Source organism: Trichosurus vulpecula, chromosome 4, assembly GCF_011100635.1.
Source record: "Trichosurus vulpecula isolate mTriVul1 chromosome 4, mTriVul1.pri, whole genome shotgun sequence".
NCBI classification, from domain to species: domain Eukaryota; kingdom Metazoa; phylum Chordata; class Mammalia; order Diprotodontia; family Phalangeridae; genus Trichosurus; species Trichosurus vulpecula.
In genome coordinates, this window is record NC_050576.1 from 149,926,774 (window position 1) to 149,946,638 (window position 19,865).

Genomic DNA, 19,865 nt, shown 5'->3' on the forward strand with positions numbered 1-19,865 from the left:
CATTAATGTCTTTACTTTGTGCAGCGATTCAAACAGTTTCAAATCCATCTAAATATCCTATCGTCTCCATGTTATCCACAACTCTCCATCATGTCCAGATGAATAGTATGAGAAACTTTTTCAGAAACTTCATAAAAATCGAGTCTAACTATATCTACATTGTTCATTTGATCTACTGTGTTAGTCTAGTAATCCTGTCAAAAGAGGAAGAGTGGTTATTCTGGTGTAACTTATTCACCATGAAACCACTTTGCCTCTTGGTGATGACTGCTTCCTTTTAGATAGTCACAAATTATCCCTTTAATAATACTCTCTAGAATTTTGCCAGGTATCAAAGACAAACTAACTGGCCTATAGTTTACACAGCCCATCTTTTCCCCTCTGCCTAGAGGCAGCTACGTGGCCCTATGGATAGAGCACTAGGTCTGGAGTTAGGAAGTCCTGAGTTTAAATCCAGCCTTAGATGCTTACAAACTGTGTGACCTTGGACAAGTCATTTAATCACTCTCTCAGTTTCCTCAACAGTCACATGGGAATCATAATAGCCCCCACCTCCTGGAGTTGTTGTGAGGATCAAATAAGGTAATGTTTATAAAGTGCATATCACAGTGCCTGGCACATAGTAGGAGCTTAATAAATATTTGTTTCCTTCCTTCCCTCCTTTTTTCTTTCCCTTCTTCCTTCCTTCCTCCTTTCCTTTTTTCTTTCCATCCTTCCATTTATAAATAAATATCAGAACAACATTTGCCTTTTTGTAATCCAAAGATTTTAAAAGATTACTAATGATATCTCAGCAATAACATTTACCAGTTCTGTCAGTACCAATGGACGTGGTTCCCCTGAGCCTGTAACTTGAATTCATATGAAGAAACTAGGTGCTCCCTTACTATTTCTCAACTTCTGTTGTGTTTCAACTCCCTCTTAGATGTTTTTGTCTCATCCTTTACAATGCAAAGATCCTGGTTCTCGGCAGTGAACACAGAAACAAAATGAGTTAAACGGCTCTACGTGTTCTCCACCTCTCCAACCCCTCTTGTCATTGACCCATTTACCCTTAGCAACAGTCTATCCCTTTTATTTTTCTTAACAGTGATGATTAAAATAATTGATCTTTATGTCACTCTTTTAAGTTTGAAAAGGATATTAACATACACTATTCCATTTTAACCTCCCAAAACACACTTCTGTTTTTTACAAGTATTGTTATCCTTATCCTTAGATGATAAAATGTGCTTGAAGTATTTAAATGACTTTGACACAGTTCTATAGCTAGTAAGTATCAAAGATCTTAAATCCAGCTCTTCCTGACTACATATGTTACTCTATCCACTATACAACACTGCCTCTTTTCCCTAGTTTAGATTTAAAAAACAAAACAAAACAAAACCAAGCTTTTTGTTATCCTTAGTTTTCCTTTCCAGCCTCAGTTCACTCTAAACTTTAGTTTTTCTGAGACTATTCTTATAGGTCCATGGCATTCTTTTGAACTCATCTTGTATAACATGACCTTGCTTCTATTTTCTGAACCTGCCATTTTTAATCTAAGCTGGTTGGTGAATTCCATGTGTAACTATATCTATCTCTTGAAACAGCTCTTCTTTTTTCTTCTCTTTGAAATTGGAGTTGACTGGAATTCCATTTCTCTTGGTAGCTTCAGAATTTCAGACTTCAGTGCTTCTAGTCCTAGTCCAACATATTCTACCTATTTTTTTCTATGAATACTTGGAAATCTGCTTTCCCCAAATCTAGAGAACATGTCAGGCTCTGCCCAGTTTTCCTCTTCCCTATCACAAATTCTAGAATGGAGTAATTACTGCACACCCAAGGTATGCATTTTTCTACCATGACAACTAGTTTCTTCTTACTGGTGATAATATAATCCAAAATTGATGTTCCCCATGTTGGTTTTTCTACTTTTTGAAGAACTGTCATTATTAGGGATGATCAGGAAATTATTAACTGCTCTGCTTTGGGGGGAGAGAAAGGGAGAGAAAGGGAGAGGGAGGGAGAGAAAGAGAAAGAGAGAGAGGGAGAGAGAGAGAGAGAGAGCAGGCTCTAGGAGATACACAGATAATTGAAGTCTCCCATCACTTTTATTGCATCCCTTCATTCCAGACTTGTGATCTATTTTCCAAACTGTTCATCTGTTTCTTTTTTCTGCCCAGGTGGTTTGTAGCACATGTTGATGATAGCATTTCTGATATTGCCACTGTTGTTCTTCACTTATCTTCTCCATACTTTCCCCACTCCCCTTCCTGTATTTCTGCACATGAGCATATCTTCTTAATATACAATGATATTTCACCCCTTCCCTTTTTTAGTGATTCTTTTTTTTAATAAGGCAGACCCTTCTTAGGCAATATTTCTGTATGGGTCTCATCCCACTGAGTGAGCAATATCTGTGAAATCAAGTTTACATATTTGTATTAGGATCTATAGGTCACATTGCTTGTTACCCACGCTTTGTATATTTTATATTGGTATCTAAGACTGGTTTTTATTGCTACCTTATTTCTTGGGTTTCATCTACTGTATATTACCAGGTGCCATCTCTATTGCCACTCTTCCTATAATTTAGTTACTTTCTATGGTATTTAACATGGGGTATGTGTAAGATATGTGTGTACGTATGTGTTTATTCATGTATACATGTACACAAGTATGTCTCTGTATGATCTAATATATATGCATATGCATATACATATATGTATATGTGTGCACATACATATTCTCCCTCCCTCCTTTCATTTTAAAGTTATTTTGATTAGATTTGCAAGATTCTAAGTAAATAGGTTTTTATCAACCATGTTAGGTATACTCTATCCCTGTCAAAGAACCTATCATTTATTATATTTTAAGCCATGGTCGGGAAATCCAAATCCCTTTAGCAGAAAGTATCTTCTTAACCTGATTTTCATTTCCCAGATCTGCCTTTTCTGGAGCAACAATGGTGAAATCACCACCCATGTCTGTAAGGTCATCAGCTTAAGATTTCATTATATTTAGCAAAGTTTTTATATTTCTTCTGGCAATATCATCTTGGGCTATGTTTTACTATCCAGTTTACCACTGCATCTAAGACACATTGCCTAGAAAGATTTCTGTGTTTTTTCATCTGGTCAAGAAAACGCTGCCTCACTGCTTTAGCAGCTAAGTGGTATAGTCCATAGAACACTGGACTTGGAATCAGGAGGATTCATCTTCATGAATTCAAATCTGGCCTCAAATGCTTACTAGTTTTGTGATCCTGGGCAAATCACTTAACCCTGTTTGCCTCAGTTTTCTCATCTGTAAAAATGAGCTGGAGAAGGAAAAGGCAAACCACTCCATTATCTTCGCCAAGAAAACCCCAAATGGGGTCACAAAGAAACTGAGAAGGACTGAATGATAACAATACCCCATCAAAAGGGGTATTAATCTGTAATTAAATAAACACTACTGTTTATTTCTTCTTTTGACCTATGCTGGACACTCCCTTACCTGAGTAGCCACACCATCATTACTTGGAGGAAAAATAGCTATTTTCTCTCCAGGCTGTCCAGCTCCCTCTTTTTCAAGAAGAAAATCAAATCTCAATGATCCAGCTCTCCTGCCCCCTTGGTATGATATTCTTCTACTTTCTAACCTCCCAACATGAATCAGGAACTATGTGTTCAGTTATTTTTTTTATTTCTTTGAATTTACATGGAAACCTTTTGGTAGTTTTTTTGTTTATTGTTTTTTAAGGAACACTTCATTTTCCCTGATAACTTAGAGAATTAAGGGGTATTTCTTAAGCTCTTTTACCTTAATTTCTAGGAATGAAAGACCAACCTGCACTTTGAGAATAGATTACAGTCACTTGGGCCATGGCAAAAAAAAACAGCCTTTTAATTCTATTCTAGGCTATTGCAAAATTTTGCCTCCTCTTCATACTTGCTGGAAATAAGATCTTCAGTCCTTTCTATTAAATTATAAACTGCATAGGGCCTTACTGTGTTTTGTCTTTATATCCCAATACATAACACATTGCTTTACACTTAGTAAGTTCATAATAAATATTGAATTATTGAATTCCCTATGAATTTCCTTTATCTCAGATAACAACATAACATTTTGTTGTGTTCTTTAAAGCACTTTTAAATTTTCATTGCAACTTATTTATTGAAGCCATATCAGAAAAGCAGGCTAATCTGGGATTACTTAAGAACATCATAGGTGCTTGTCTAATAGGGAAAGACAATGTCATTCATTACACCTGTCTCCATAAGGGTGCATATCTGCTAAAGAACATTATTTTGCTATTTGAGTACTAGGCTGGGGTACTTGGGGAAAAGCTTGAATGTGGTGTAATTATAATGAACAATCTTGGGCCTAGATAAGGGATGAGGAAATATACTTCTTTCATTTGAGAGGTGAGGGATTGTGAGTTTTGAACATGGCATATGCTGTCTGAAGTGGTTTTACTTAACTGCTTTTCTCTGTCAAAAGGGAAGGCTCATGCAGGGGGTAAGTGGAGAGGGCCATTTCCTGAAATGAATATGATGTCCAAACAAAAGGCATCAGTAAAATTTTTAAAAGGAACAGGGATGACCCTAGATGAATAGTCACATGTCTCATAGCAATCATAGAAATTCAACCACTTTAAAAGCCAGGCTTTTAGGTGCCTCTACATAGACACAGGGATAGGTTTGATTCACTAGTTATTTGACCCCTTCATTTTTCCTCTCTCATCACAGCCTTGTAGTCTCAGGGCAGGCTATGGTTAATTATTCAGCTATTTCTCTTATGGTTATGGGATGGGGAAGGATTCAAGCAAGAGTCATATTTTTCTTTTTTTTAATTTTTACATTCATTTTAAAATTTTTAGTTCCATATTTTCTCCCTCCTACTAGATCCTCCCTCATATTGAGAAGGCAAGCAATATATCTGTTATACATGTGAAATCATGCAAAACATATTAAGAGTTCTATTTTATCTTCATTTCTACAAGGGTATTTAGCTCCTTCCAAAAAAAAAGAGACAATGAGTCAACAAGCATTTATTAAGCACCTACTCTGTGTCGTTCTGTGCTGAGCACTAGTATATCAAGTTGTGTCTAAGACTGATCCCTCTATCTGGGCCTTTGATGACATTCCCTCCAATATTCTCTAAGGTCTCAATCCAGGAGTCAACCCCTCCCTCTCAGATATCTTTGTGCACTCCCTGTCTCCTGGCTTCCATTGCCTAAAAATACGCTCAGGTCTCTCAGTCCTAAAAAAGAAGTCTTTCCTCGCAAGATCCTCTGAATTAGGTGGTATTAATATTATTGTTATCAATTTAAAAATGAAGAAACAAACTAAAGGGCAGAAAGTTTAAGTGATCTCTAGGGGAGAGACAGAGAAGCTCGATACTGGCACTTTGAGATCTACCGCTTCCCTCGTTCTATCTGCCAAAAGTGAGTTTCTTGGACAATGAAAATATATAGGTTTAAAGATGGGGGGAACATTAGAAAGATATTCTCATTTTACAGATTAAGAAAGTGAGACCCAAGATCTTGGTTAAGTGGATTTCCTGAGGTCCCACAAAGGCAGAGTCCTGACTCACTAACCAAAACAAAACAAAGAAAAAACTGACGAGGCCATGTCAGAAAGAAGGCTCCTTCCATCAGAGGAAATTAAAGGAAGACTTAGTGGTATAAAAATGGAAATACAGCTAAGCCCCTGGAGAGAACGTAACTTTGATTCAATTTTTTTAAAGTAGTAAGTACCCCCAAAGCACTATGTTGGGTACAAAAAAGAGCAAAAAAGGGGGGTAAAATGACAGCATAGTCCCTACCCTCAGAAAGGTTATAAGCTACTGGAAGGGATAAGACAAATCAGTATGATACAATATAAAACATGATTTATATGCATGTCTATAATGCAAAGTGCTATAACAAAGAGTATGTTTGCAAACAAAGAGCTCACTGCAACTACATCCCATTCGTTCATCATGCCTCTTACTTGGCTTCCCTACCCCATCAGATTTCCCATAGTGCTATCCTATTTGTTTTTTCTTTAACTGATATTATCTTCAAAATCTCTAGAAACTTCAGATAGTATTTATGAAAGTAACTCCTAGCAATAATTAGTATAAGGAAGAAATCATTTGGTTTTCTGAGTTGACTGGGAAGTAGCCCAACCAGAGTTCTCAACATGTCTTAACTTCTCCTTTTCTAGTTCACTGACTAGGCTTGTCACCCAGCCCTTCTCCCTTTCCTTTTCCTCATGTGATCAGTGGAGACAGTTATTGTTATGCTACCATCTCTGCTCATAGAGTTGTTGCAAGATTAATGAAGGAACAGTTAGGAAGACACAAGTTCCCTGGAAGAAAGTGACTATACAGATAGAATGCATTATTATTAAAGTAAGTTTCCCTTAATCTCCCTTATTCTTTGACTGGATCGAGAAGGGATAAAGGGAGAGAAGAGATTAGAGATGCTCTGCACGGTAACGTCAGGGTCTTAAGGGGAAGGGATGAACTATATGGCTTCCAGAGGCCCCTTTGAGTTCTTTTATTCCACCCATAGCTCACTGAAAATTCCCAGTGAGTCAGGGAAGATGAATGCGTACTATTCTTTTCAGACTGTGAGAACTAGTGAACCATTTGAGATAATGGGTTCTGGGGCCAGACCACATTGGGACAGATTTAGTATAAATCACCCCCTTGATGAGAGGGACTGACTGATAGCTCATTAGTGAGCTGGAGCTCTTCTGGGCTCCTTAACCTTGCCCAGAGGAAAAGGGTGGCCCTCTTATTTAGGGGAGGTTTGCTTGTAAGAAGGCTTCCACACCTTTTGGTACTAAGATAATTAGGCACTGAGTCTATTAGCCAAAAGTATATACAGTTGGTATTTTGCTTTGTGGGTTCCCTTATGAGAAGGATCTTTTGCTTTCCTGGTTGAGACTCTGAGTAGTCATATGTTCAGAAGCCACTGACACTCAGGTGTCTGTGCTCTCTTGATCCAGTGATGTATGTAAAGTGTATAGCAATATTGCTTTGATTCAGGCAGCTGGAGCCCTGTCTGTTGGTCTTTGTGCTAATTTCTCTGTCTGTATCTTCTCTGACGTTCAGGGCACTGACCTTTCCCCCTGAATTAGTGAATGTAATTAAAAAGTAGGATTGTTAACTCCTTTTTAAGCAATCTTTCCTAGAAAAGCAAATCAAAGAACCTGTGCCATCCTGGGTATGCTAGGGTGCTGGCTGTTACACCTGGTGAAGTAAGATATTAGATTTAGCTTAATAGAGCAGCTAGGGTGGGCAGTGGATAGAGTATTGGTCCTTGAGTGAGGGAGTTATTGTTGCTGTCATTTATTATGTCCAAATTTTCAGGGCCCCATTTAGGATTTCCTTGGCAAAGATACTGGAATGGTTTGCCATTTCTTTCTCTGGCTCACTTTAGAGATAAGGAAACTGAGACCCAGAAAGATGAGATGACTGATGTCCATGGCCATACAGAGAGTCTGGATATGAACTTGGGTACTGGGTATAAATTATTCATTTTTTAGACAGTGTGTGGATATAGTGGGAAAGAGTCTGGATTTGGAGTCTTAAAATCTTAGATTTGGATCTGAAAGGAGCTTTGGCAGCCACAAAATCCCACAATCCCATTTTACAGATGAGACTACTGATGTCCAAAAAAATTCTGTGATTGGTTCAGGGTCAAACAAATAAAAGACTAGCAGAACCAGGAGTCAGATACATTGGTTCTCTCTAGCCACATTCAGCACTATTAGAGGAATAAACAAATTAAATCTTCAGGATATAAGCTCATGAGTTCCTGTATAAACTATTTATTTAGTGCTGCCATCTTTGAATTGAAAATACATGAGTCGTTATTTCTGTTACAAGAGCTGAGTGCTGAGAGACCCGTTGTTCTGGTGGCAGGACGATCTGGACCTGAGTCCTGTTCCCCAAACTGGCAGTCACTTCTCTGCTCTCCCAGTTTCCAGATGGTAATACTGCCCCTGCCTACTGACACTGATTAATATATCTAATTGTACTGTAGGTACTGAATGCCAATAATGAGGATATTGCTGTATCATCCCTTGGGTTAGATAACTCTGGTGATTATACCCTTTTCACTTTTATTTTATTTTTAGTGTACTTTTCCTCAGCAGTTGAAAAATGTAGCTGTCAGGTTTATTGATCTTTTTCAGAATCCTGAAATCGTCAGTAAGGTCATCTCAAAGTTCCCTCTCTACCAGAGAAGTCTAAGCCCCATTATAACTTCAATCCTTAAAGCTTGGTATGATCTTTATTACCCTATGGTGTCCTATCTTCAAGGTAATGACATCTTCTCAGAAGTTGAGTTTAAAATTGCTTTCAACTTTCTATAGGAAGCCTGTCTGGTGAACACACTGGGAGCCAGATTGTCATCTGGGAACACAAGTGAGAGAGAAAAGAACAGAAACCCAGGGAGTTAAGAAGCAGGGAGGAAAAGCCATCAAAAGAGTGGAACAGTTAGAAGGAGAGGGCAGAAGAAAAGGAGGGAGAATGTAGTTCAGTAATTGCTTCAACAATTTAGTCGCTCAGAGATTCCACAAAGAAAGAAAAATTGATTCACCATCTTACATGCTAAAATGTATAGTACTGCACTCAATTAGCAAGTGTTTACTGAAGGTCTACTAGGTCTATTGTTCTGTGCTAGGTATTGAGATAAACACAGAAGTTATGTGGAGCTACACTTCTATCCTCCAGAAGTTTATTATAATATATGCTTGTGAAGAAAAGACACGCACACCTGAAATAGTCGAGTAACAAATGTGTTACAGTGGTAGTTGCGTTCTGCATTAGAAGATTCACAATTTGCAATTTCTTCTGCTCATTCATCCTTGGCTTTTAGTGAGCTCTGTTTATGAAGATGAAGCTGTGGAGCATGGGAAGTGGCCATCAGAGCCCCAGTAGATAAGGAGCACAGACTCCTTATACAATCAAAATACCATTTTCCCTCTGCATTCTACTAATTAAAAATGCATTTAGGTTAGCAAATTCATTCTAAAAAGCCACCGTTGCCCTCTTAAGCCTCACTCACACTCTAGTGTGAATTACTCTAATCAGATCAATATCTCCCGGAGACCTCTAACCAAAAAGTAAGTAGAAGTTTTGATTGGTCTGGCTGGTAGGAGGAAAGATCTTGAATTAGAGGTGCAGCTTGGGAGAAGTGGTAGACTTTGGACAGTGAGAAGGTACTGTGCCTTTAGGGGTGGGGTTGTGAGTTATAGGTTGGAAATAGGAGGTCAAAGATGGGAAAGTTAGAAAGAGAATAAAGAAATTGTCATACTTACCCATGATCCTTAGAACATTTAACAGCTGGTGTGATGCTGAAAACCTTTGGATTGCTGAAACCTAAATTAAAATGACAGGAAGAGATAGAAACTCTCTTAGCCTTTCCTCCTCTTCTCAATGCTGGTATGATACATAATCCAGTTCATCCCAGTGTCTCCTTTTCACTCCTAGTGTAGGGAAGAGAAAGAATTTTTGGTTGAATCTCACCTCCTTGGTCTTCCTCTTAGTGATTAATATAGCTAAGTACAGTGTTCAAGGGATTTTACTATTCTAATAGGAGGTCCCTAAAAGGGACTTCCCCTTTTACTAATTTTTGAAGATTTCCCTTCCTGAGTGCCAAGGCTTTGCGGTATTGGGCAAATGGTACAGATAGTAAGTATGTATAGAAATTCAGAGAAAGGAAGATCAAGATGGGCTCCAGCTACTTAGAGCTAGCTTGGGTTTTAGCTTTTCAAAGGATTAGAGCTTTATACTGAGATGTCTGTCCATAGTCTCCTGGAAAATACCTGATTTAATTGGGTGAGAGCCTTGATTTCTTGTGGGAAAAAGAAAAATTGTATAATGAATACTTAAGTAATGCAAAGAACAAACATTGCTGCCTTGTATCTATGTAGCACCTGTCTGCAAGATACTAAATTCATATTACAAGGTTTCAGCTCAATTCTCTAACTAATAAATTGGCAGCAAGGAATTTCTTCCTCAGATTTATCCTGATGGAACACTCCTGCCTACAGAGACAACTTGGGAGACAGAGGATCTGTTTATCAGCTGAAATCTCAGGAGAAAATTTAAACAGTGCCTAAGAAATAACAGTGTCTAATGGATAAGAGTTTTCCTTGAAGTCAGGAAGACCTAGACTCAAGTCTTGCTTCTGATACATATGCTATGCGTGTGACCATGGACAAAGCACTTCACCTCTTAGCACCCAACCAAATCTCGGAGACTACAAGCGCTAATCAGCATTTCTGGAAGTAGTTTCTACATAGGTGTCCTATGAACCAGTGGAACCACACAAAAACAAAAGCAAAAAATCTACATGGGCCACAATGCTATGTACACTGAAGAGCAAATGAACAGATAGAAACTCTGTCCCTTGCACAGTGAAATGAATGTTGGATTTAGATTTACAGGACTCGACTTTGAATCCTGGCTCAGCCACTATCACCTGTATTACCTCGGGTAAAGTCATTTAGTCTCTCAGGGGCCTCAATCTCCCTATCTCTAAAATAAGGATGGAGGACTACTAAGTCCTTTCTAACTCTAAATCTATGATGCTATGGACATCATAAGGCCCATCACTGGGCAGCTAAACCTGGAGTCAGGTAGACCCATCTTCCAGAGTTCAAATCCAGCTTCAAACCCTTAGGAGCCGTGGGACCCTAGGCAAGTCAGTTAATCTTGTTTGCTTCGGTTTCCTCATCTGTAAAATGAGCTGGAGAAAGAACTGGCAAACTAGTCCAGTGTCTTTGCGAAGAAAACCCCGAATGGGGTCACGAAGAGTCAGACACAACTGAAAAACGACTCAACAGCAGCAACAAAATGAGCAGAGTGAGGCAACTGGGTGGTCCAGCGGATAGAGCACTAGGTCTGGAGTGAGCAAGTCCTGGGTTGGAATCTGACCTCAGATACCAGTTGTGTGACCTTGGGTAAGCCACTTAACCCCTGTTTACTTTAGTTTCCTCGGCTGTAAAATAGGGATAATAATAGCGCCTACCTCCCAGGGTTAAGTTTTGCAGATCAAATGGGATAATATTTATAAAGCACTTGGTACCCAGCCTGGGATATAGTAGACAATATGCAAATGCTAGCTAAAATTATCGTCCTTGTTGTTATTAAAAATGCTTAGTACAGTCCCTGGAACATAGTAGGTACTATAAAAATGATATTTTTTATTATTATACCTAGATGGAACCTAAAAGGAAACTGAGATCCAGAGGTCACAGAGGTACTTCCTGGCAAGTGTCAGGCTAGAAAACAGATCTCCTGATATCCAGTCCAGTAGTATTTCTATTATATTATCAATTACGTCCCTATGTAGCAGATAGGTGACTAGGCCTGGGGTCAAGAAGAGCTGAGTTCAAATTTCACCTTAGACACTTGATAACTATGCAACCCTAGAAAAGTCACAGCCTCTGCCTTTCTCAGTTTTCTCATCTGTAAAATTGGGATAATAATAGCACTTTACCTCCCAGAGTTTTGAGGAGGGCAAAAATGAGATAGTGTTTGTGAAACACCTTGTAAACCTTAATGCAATATATAAATGTTAGCAATTAGTAAAAGGAAGAGGAGGAGGAGGAAGTGGCCGTAGTATTTGTGAAGGCTTTTTGTGTAATAATTGATGCTAAATGGGATATATTTGTATGGTGATAGAATTTGAAAAGACCACACCAAAGACGAACTGGAAATTGTTTTTCATTATTTCATGGGTTTCATGGTAAACGCTGCTCATATGAATGGAGAGAGGGAAACTTTCTGTTCATATGTATCCAATTCACCAAACATTTATGAAGTGCCTACAGTGCTTAAGGCGCCATGCTGGGGGTTGAGGCACAAAGATGAAATTATATTGTCCCTGCTGTCAGGGACCTCACAGTCTACACAAACAAGTTTCCCAAAAGGGAGAGTAAGACGAGAGTATAGCAGAGGCTAAATTGACGTATAGGGATGATTCCGTGGAGTACGTGCCCAGAGTTTTCCATGAAACTCCCAGGGACTCCAAGGACATGTTTTTTTCATTTCTTAGAATTTCCAGAAGTTTCCAAAGGAGCTCTGGGTAAAATAACTGTTATAGGTCCATTTGGCCTCCCTTCCAGTACAAAACAGAGGTTCAGACAATATGAAATGAGAAATTTGAGGGGGATAAGGATCACCTTCTACTGGTGGAGTGGGGAGGAGAAATAAGGAAACATTCATTGAAAAGGTAGTATCTGAGATGGCCTTTGGGTAAAAAGAAAGACTTCCATAGTGGGAAATATGTAGGGAGAGCATTCCAAGCATGGGAGACAGAGAACGCAAACAGTAAGAGCATGCCAAGAGATTAGAGAAGGCCAGTATTTCAGTTTAACTGGAATGGCAGCTAGGTGATGCTGTAGATAGAGTGCCAGACCTGGAATCAGGAAGACTCTTCTTCCTAAGTTCAGATCCAACCTCAGACACTTACTAGTTGTGTGACCCTGGGCAAGTAATTTGCCCTGTTTGCCTCAGTTTCCTCATCTGTAAAATGGGCTGGAGAAGGAAATGGCAAACCACTCTAGCATCTCTGCCAGGAAAGCCCCAGTGGGGTCATGAAGAGTCAGACATGACCAAAATGACTGAACGATAACAACAACAAAATATATGAAGGGTGAAAGTATTTTGAAAAGGTACGTTGGGATTAGATTGTGGAAAACCTCACGTAGACCAAATAAAGCTCTGAGGATCTTCATCCCAACTCTTACTTAGGCTCTTCAGTAAGGTGCTGCAGAGCCAAGTTACTTTTCCCTGACTGCAGAGAATGGTCCAGATCCTATCTCTGATAATTACTACCTTGGAAAGGCCAGTTAACCTCTGGACCCCTTTCTTTATTTGTAAAGTCAGGGGATTAGCCTCTTTAGCTGACCTCAGAAATGCCTCTCATCTTCAGACCTATGAATATATAACTCCAACTCCATTATATTTGGAGACTGGAACCTTGGAGGGATAAGTTTAGCAGACTGGTGTGGACTATAGTGAGGAATGAGTGGGTAGTGAGAAAGTAGAGGCTTCAGATCTATACACGTTATTTTTTATAGAAGTTTGACAGTGCCGAAGAGAAAACAGAAAGAGAAATGCTGATATTGTGAGGTATCAGGATGAAGGGAAGGTGTTTTGTTTTTGTTTTTAGAATAAGGAAGACCTATATTTATAGTTCTAAAATTATTCGCTATACACACACATATATGCATATATATGTGTGTATTTTTTAAGGTTTACGAAGTGTTTTACAAATATTAATTATCTCACTTGCTCCTCACAACAATCCTGGGAGGTAGGTGCTATTATCATCTCCACTTTACAGAGGAGGAAATTGAGGCAGGCACTGGGTAAGTGACATCCAGAGCCAGACAGCCAATGAGTGTTTGAGTCAGAATTCAAACTCAGGTCTTCCTCACTCCAGGTCCAGTACTCTCAGTCAGTCCTGTCTGACTCTTTGTGACCCCATTGGGATTTCCTTGGCAAAGATACTGGAGTAGTTTGCCATTTCCTTCTCCAGCTTATTTTACAGATGAAAAAACTGAGGCAGACAGGGTTAAGTGACTTGCCCAGGGTCACCCAGCTAGTAAGTTTCTAAGACCAGATTTGAACTTAGGAAGATGAGTCTTCATGACTCCAGACCTGGAACTCTATCCACTGCACCACCTAGCTGCTAGAAAAGGCATTAAGGGGCAGTCAACAAGAAAGGCTGAGGGGAAATGAGAGAAAACATAAGATCAATGCCAATGGACCCAGGTCTGGTGTAGATGGGAGGCTGTGGAATGAAAGGCACAAACGGAGACTTAGCTGAGACTTGATGGATAGATTAAAAAATAGACATCTGAAGTATTCAGTTATGGTACTGAAGTTCATTATGGAGATTAGGTAAGGATATGTAGATTTGGAGATCACTTGCAACGAGATAATAATTAAACCCTAGAGAGCTAATGAAATCACCAAGGGAGAAAGTGCAGGAGAAACAGGCCAGAGCCTTGAGGGACACTCACACAAAAAAACATGGTGGATGGGAGATGAACCTGAATAGGATTAATCAGACAAAAAGAGAAAGAAACTGGAGAGAGCAATGTCACAGACTTGAGTGTGTCCAAGAGGAGGGGGTGGCTCCCACTCTAAAATGCTAGAAAGAAGCTAAATAGGATAAGTACCAACAAAAAGGCAGTTTTACCATTTCATAGACTATGGTAAGGGAGCACTTTAAGAGAACACTTTTAGTTCAGGACTGGGTAAGATGCCAAGTCATATAGAATGGAGAAATGACTAAGTGATGAGGACATGGAATTAGTTTAAATCAGGGGTTCTGAGCCTGAAGTCTGTGAACTTATTAAAACAAAATCTTAATAACTATTTCAACATAACTAGTTTCATTTGTAATCTTATCTGCTTTATTTTATGCATTTAATAATATTAAACTGAGAAGAGGTCTGCTGAAGGGGTGTATAACACAAAAAAAGGCTAAGAATCCCTGGTTTAAACAAATGGATCCAGGAACTTGGAAGTGAAAGGGTGATAATGGTGGGAGGATAGGGCCAAATGAAGGTTTTTTAAGCACTGGAAAGACCTGGGATGAAGCCATTAGATAGAAGCAAAGATTGAAGATGAGAGAAATGGAGGGAAAGACTGATAGGGCAAACTCCCAGAAGAGGTGGGAGGGGAGGGGATCCAAGGCATAAGTAGAGGTGTTGGCTTTGCAGAGAAAAGAATTATCTCTTCCTCAGGGACTGGAGCAAAGGCCAGTATCAAAGAATACATAGAAACTCATATATAGAGTAAGGGAAATGAAAAATCTCATGACAGAGGAGTTTAATTTTCTCAGTAGAGAAGAAGGTGAAGCCATCTGCTGAATGAATGGAAGTGAGGTGGCTTGAGAGACTTGAGGAGAGAGAAGAAGGTTTGGAATGGCTGCTATGTGGAGTGTGATTTTGAGTCAGGGAAAAGGAAAGTTTTGTCATGAAGTAGTGAGGACCCAGTTAAGGTTAAATTGCATGAATTTGTAAGCCCAATTGGTATTGTAGAGTTGTGTGACTTCTGGTTGCATTCAGTAATACAGAAGTAGGAGCAGAGAAAGAGGATGTGGGGGATGGGGGAGTAGAATGTGGTCCATGTTTGAGGATTGGATAGACATTAAAAGTGGTTGGACAAGAGGGTGATTCAAGGGGAGAGGACAGTAAATCGATCAGTTATGAGATGCAGATTATAAAGAGAAGAAAATGAGACCACAGTGAAGCATCATGATGAATTGGGGAGGGGGAGGATGGAAGGACTGAAGATTACACTGAGGACAAAAGTTAGGGGTATTGAGGAAGAGGGAGGGGTGGGGGAATAGAAGATTACAATCAGAGAAAAAGAATTTCATAGTTGATGATGATAATGAGGATGATGATGATGATAGCATTTACATAACACTTTATGGTTTGCAAAATGCTTAACAAATATCTCATTTTATCTTCACAACAACTCCGAGAGATGGGCGCTATTATTATCCCCATTTTAAAGAGAAAGACAAAGATTAAGTGACTTGCGCAAAGTCAAACAGCTAGTGTCTGAGGCAAGGTTGTGATTCAAGCCTGCCTGACTCCATGTCCAGCTATCCATTGTGCCACCTACTTGCCCAAGATCCTAGAGGTGACTTAGTAGTGGTAATGATGAGGTCCACGCAGTGACCGCTATTGTGGGTGGTGATTGAGATAGAATGAATAGGTGGGTGAAGGAAGTGGAGGAGGTCAATGAATTGTGGGGGGTTGAGTCAGAATTGTAGGGAGAATTGTAGCATGTATTTTGAAGCCCACAAATATGAGGGCAACTTGGAGAGGAAGATTGAGACAGATGCTGATTTTCTCTTTAGAAAGTATAAAGTAATTTAGTGGCTAACCATCAGGAACAAGGATCATCTGGATACAGTAGTAAAGGTGGATGAAATAACTAATCCTCAAGAAAAGAGAGGTTGCCATGTGATGGCAGCAGATGGTAGGTCTGGAAGGGGAAGAAGCATCATATGACTTCTTATCATATTAGCATTGCATTATTATTAGTAAATTAATCAGTAAATATTTTTAAGCACCTGCAATGTGCCAGGCACTGTGCAAAGTGCTAGAGATACAAAAAGAGACAAAGGACAGTCCCTTCCTTCAAGGAGCTTACAATCTAATAGAGGAGAGAACATGCAAACAAATATATATGAAGCAAGCTATATAAAAGATAAATAAGAATTAATAATAATAACTAACATTGTTATTGAATAAATAATAACTGCTAGCATTAACTTAAGACTTGCAAAACACTTTGCCTGTATCAACTCATTCGACCCTCAACATTACCCCGTGCATTAGGTGCTATTTTTATCTCCATTTTACAGATGATAAAACAAAAGCTGAGAGAGGTTTAGTGGCTTGCTTAGGAACACACAAGGTTCCTAACCTTTTTTGTGCCATGGACCCCTTTTAACAGTTTTCTCCTTCTAAGAGTAATGTTTTTAAATGTATAAAATAAAATAAATAGGTTTTACACAGGAAGTCAATTATATTGAAATAAAGATGTAACTTCCCTCCCACTCAAGTTAACAGACAACACACACCCAGTCTAGCAGAAATATTCAAACTGTACCACTTATTATTATTTTTATTAATTAATCAATAAACACTTATTAAGTATCTACTAATGTGTTAGGCATTATGCTAAACACTGGGTATACAAAATGCGGCAAAAGAGTCACTGTCATTCACTACCTATCATCTTAGGTATTTACAGTTATCTTGAAAAAACGTGTGCTCGTTTTTTGCCAACAATTAAAAGCCAAATTCATTAATTTGTAAAATTTGCAGGCTACTCCCCTTCCAAAAAAGGAACTATGAAGCAGTCATTTTTAGTTTCCCATGACTATTATGTAGGGCAAGTAATTAGCTCCTAAGACCCCAGTGACTCATGAACTTTCGCCTTGAATTTATTGTTGTAACCTGGCAAACACTTCCCCCCACCCCACCCCATCCCTTCTCTCCCACCCCAGTCTGTTTCCTGTTGTGGTAAATCTTTTTTTTTTTTAACAACAAGTACATTAAAGGGTTATGTGCTATAGTCAAGGAACAGGGCAAAGAAGTTTGGAGAAAAAAGGTATATCCTGTCCTGCAGAGTGGTAGGGAGCCCAGTCCTAAGAAGAAAGATGGTGGCAGGGATAGAAACCAGCAGGAGATCACAGCAAGCAAAATTCTAGGGTTTGTTGGTGGAAGGAAAAGAAAAAAGGTATCAGATGAGGGTCAAAGTGGGTTCATGAGATCACAGCATATATCAATTTTGCAGTCCCCCAAAGACTGTGAGGTCCTTGAAATCGGAAGCCATGTCTTTTTTATTTCTTTTCTACCTCATCACCCCCTCCCCCAAAGCAACTAGCACAGAGCTGAGTTCCTAATAATTGCCTGATAAATAGTGTTGATTTGATTTGAAAATCTCAAGAGAGGAAAAATTGGGTTTTGCTTAGAGGAAGATTCTAACTTGATTTGGTAGTTGGGTCATTTTTTTTTTAAAAAAAAATCTATTTTGCAGAGTTGATGATTCACAGTGGGAAAGCTGAGGGTGGAAGGGAAGGTTTTGCATTTAGATGCTTGGGTCACTTAGAGTTCTCATAGCTGTCTTTTCATGGTGCATGTTTTGATTTCTTTGGCTTCCTGTAAATCTTGTTTTGCCGCCTCATCGCTGTCCTGCTGTCCCTTGCACAGCTGGAGAGCTAGCTTAAGACCAACAAAGGTTGTTCCTCAACTATGAATGTATTGCTGTCTGCTCTGTAGGGGACTAAGTCTTTCCTTACAAGGTAGAGGAGGGTAAACCGAAATCTCTTTTCAGGTGTACAGATATCCTGGTGATGACGAGATGATGTCACCCAATTGGGCCAGCCCTGTGCAGCTGTGGGTTATGACACTTCTTACCTCTACCCACTATTTTCCATTCTTCTATAGCACATGCCAGAAGAATGAACCTCCTTTAATGTAAACTATGCAAAGTTGTAATGCTGTAGTATTTCTGAGAAGAGAAGGCTTAAGGAAATATTCATGGCTCTCACCTCCTAGGGAATTTATGTCAATTCTCTTTTCAGGTGTTAAGTCTGCAATGCAGAAATCCTCCTCCTCTACTCTGCCTTTACTTAGCTTCTAATGCCTGATGTAGCATATTCTTTCATCCCAGTTGCCCAAGAGTTATATACTCATATTTGTGACTATTAAACATCAATATGTTTAAATTCTCAGTAGAAGGGAAAAACTTTCAGGTTATATTTCTACAGACCCTTATCCTACTGTCTCCCAAATCTTAGTATGACCCAGGGGTGGGGTTCTGCAGGTTCCCCTGATTAAATTAATTAATTAATTAATGTTCCACCCCGATTACATTAATATGTCAGTATGAATAGGGCATCTAGGTAGTGCAGTGTGGACAGAGCACAGGACTTAGGGTCAGGAAGACTGGAGCTCAAATCCAGCCTCAGACACATACTAGCTATATCCCCCGGGCAAGTGATTTAATTTGCCTCAGCCTCAGTTTCCTCATTTGTAAAATGAGGATAATAATAACACAGAAAAAAGAAACAAGCATTTATTAAGTACCTACTATGTGTCAAGCACCATGCTTAGCTCTTTACAAATATCATCTCATTTGATCCTTGAAGCAGTGCTGACAGATAGGTGTTAATTATTATCTTCCTTTTGCAGCTGGAAAAACTAAGGCTAGGACAGGTTAAGTGACTTGCCCAGGATAACGTAGTAAGTGCCCGCAGTTGGATTTGAACTCATATTTTTCTGACTCGAGACCCAGTGCTTTCTCCACTGTACCACCTAGCTACCTCACACAGCTGTTGTGTAGATCAAATAACTTAACGTGTAAAAATGTATTGCAAACCTTAAAGCGCTCTAAAAATGGTAGTTATTATTATATGGAATAAGGTTAATAATTGTTGTTGTTGTGTTTGTCCTTTGTTTTCGAAGAGGACCATGGCATCAGGGAAATGATGACACGACTTGCAGTTGACTTTGATTTGAGTGAGGGAGGGCTGTGCAAGGTCACCAGCCTCACTTTCTCCTCCAGAGCCATCTGGGTTCAGTGGGCAGATATTCATCAGGATGATTGGAGATGACCCAGGATGCAATGGGAGATCCTGGGCCTTTTAGGCAAAGGCCTTTTCATGTACTCACTCACTCTATGAGGAAATGCCCATTCAGTGAATAGGCCTCCTTAAGAAGTGAGGCAAGGGATGGCCCCTTTAATTGGAAAAAAAAATCAAACTGGGAGGGAAAGACTCTCAGGGCTGCTGTTCCAAAGAGAAAGTTACTCTTGACATTCACTCAAAGCCAGCAGGGCCCAAAATACAACCATTAAATGGAGCTTGGGCAGGGACCTATTGTGGTCCAATCTATGAGCTTCTGAGTGAACTGTGTTTAAGATTTTGTGAAAGATGGAAGGAAGGAAGGAGATGAAGGAAGGAAGGAAGGAGACGAAGGAAGGAAGGAGACGAAGGGAGCAAAGAAATCTAGCCAGTAAACCTGAAGTTAAGTGGGCAGCTTCTGGCCATCAAAATTTACCTTCCTTTGGAAAGGAGAAAGAGAAGGTTAGGGAGAGGACAAACTGAGTTCCCCAATAAGCTGGGTCCCCATTCAGGCAGCTCAATCTAGTCACAGGTTGTGTTTGTCCTTCATTTTCGAAGAGGACCATGACAAAATGGGTTCCTTACAACCACCCTAAGAATTAGGTAGTACAGATATTTTTATCCTACATCTGCACAAGAGGAGAATGAGGTTCCAAAAAGTTAGGTGACTTGCCTAGGGTCACACAGCTGGTAAATGTTGCAGCCAAAAGGTGGACCCTTGCCT

General features: G+C 39.5%; 1 protein-coding gene across 1 annotated transcript in view; it reads left to right on the forward strand.

Moving 5' to 3' along the window:
* The window catches only part of PCNX2 (pecanex 2), a 348,308-nt gene that overhangs the window by 197,132 nt on the left and 131,311 nt on the right, over positions 1-19,865 (forward strand). The gene's annotated exons all lie outside the window — the stretch shown is intronic.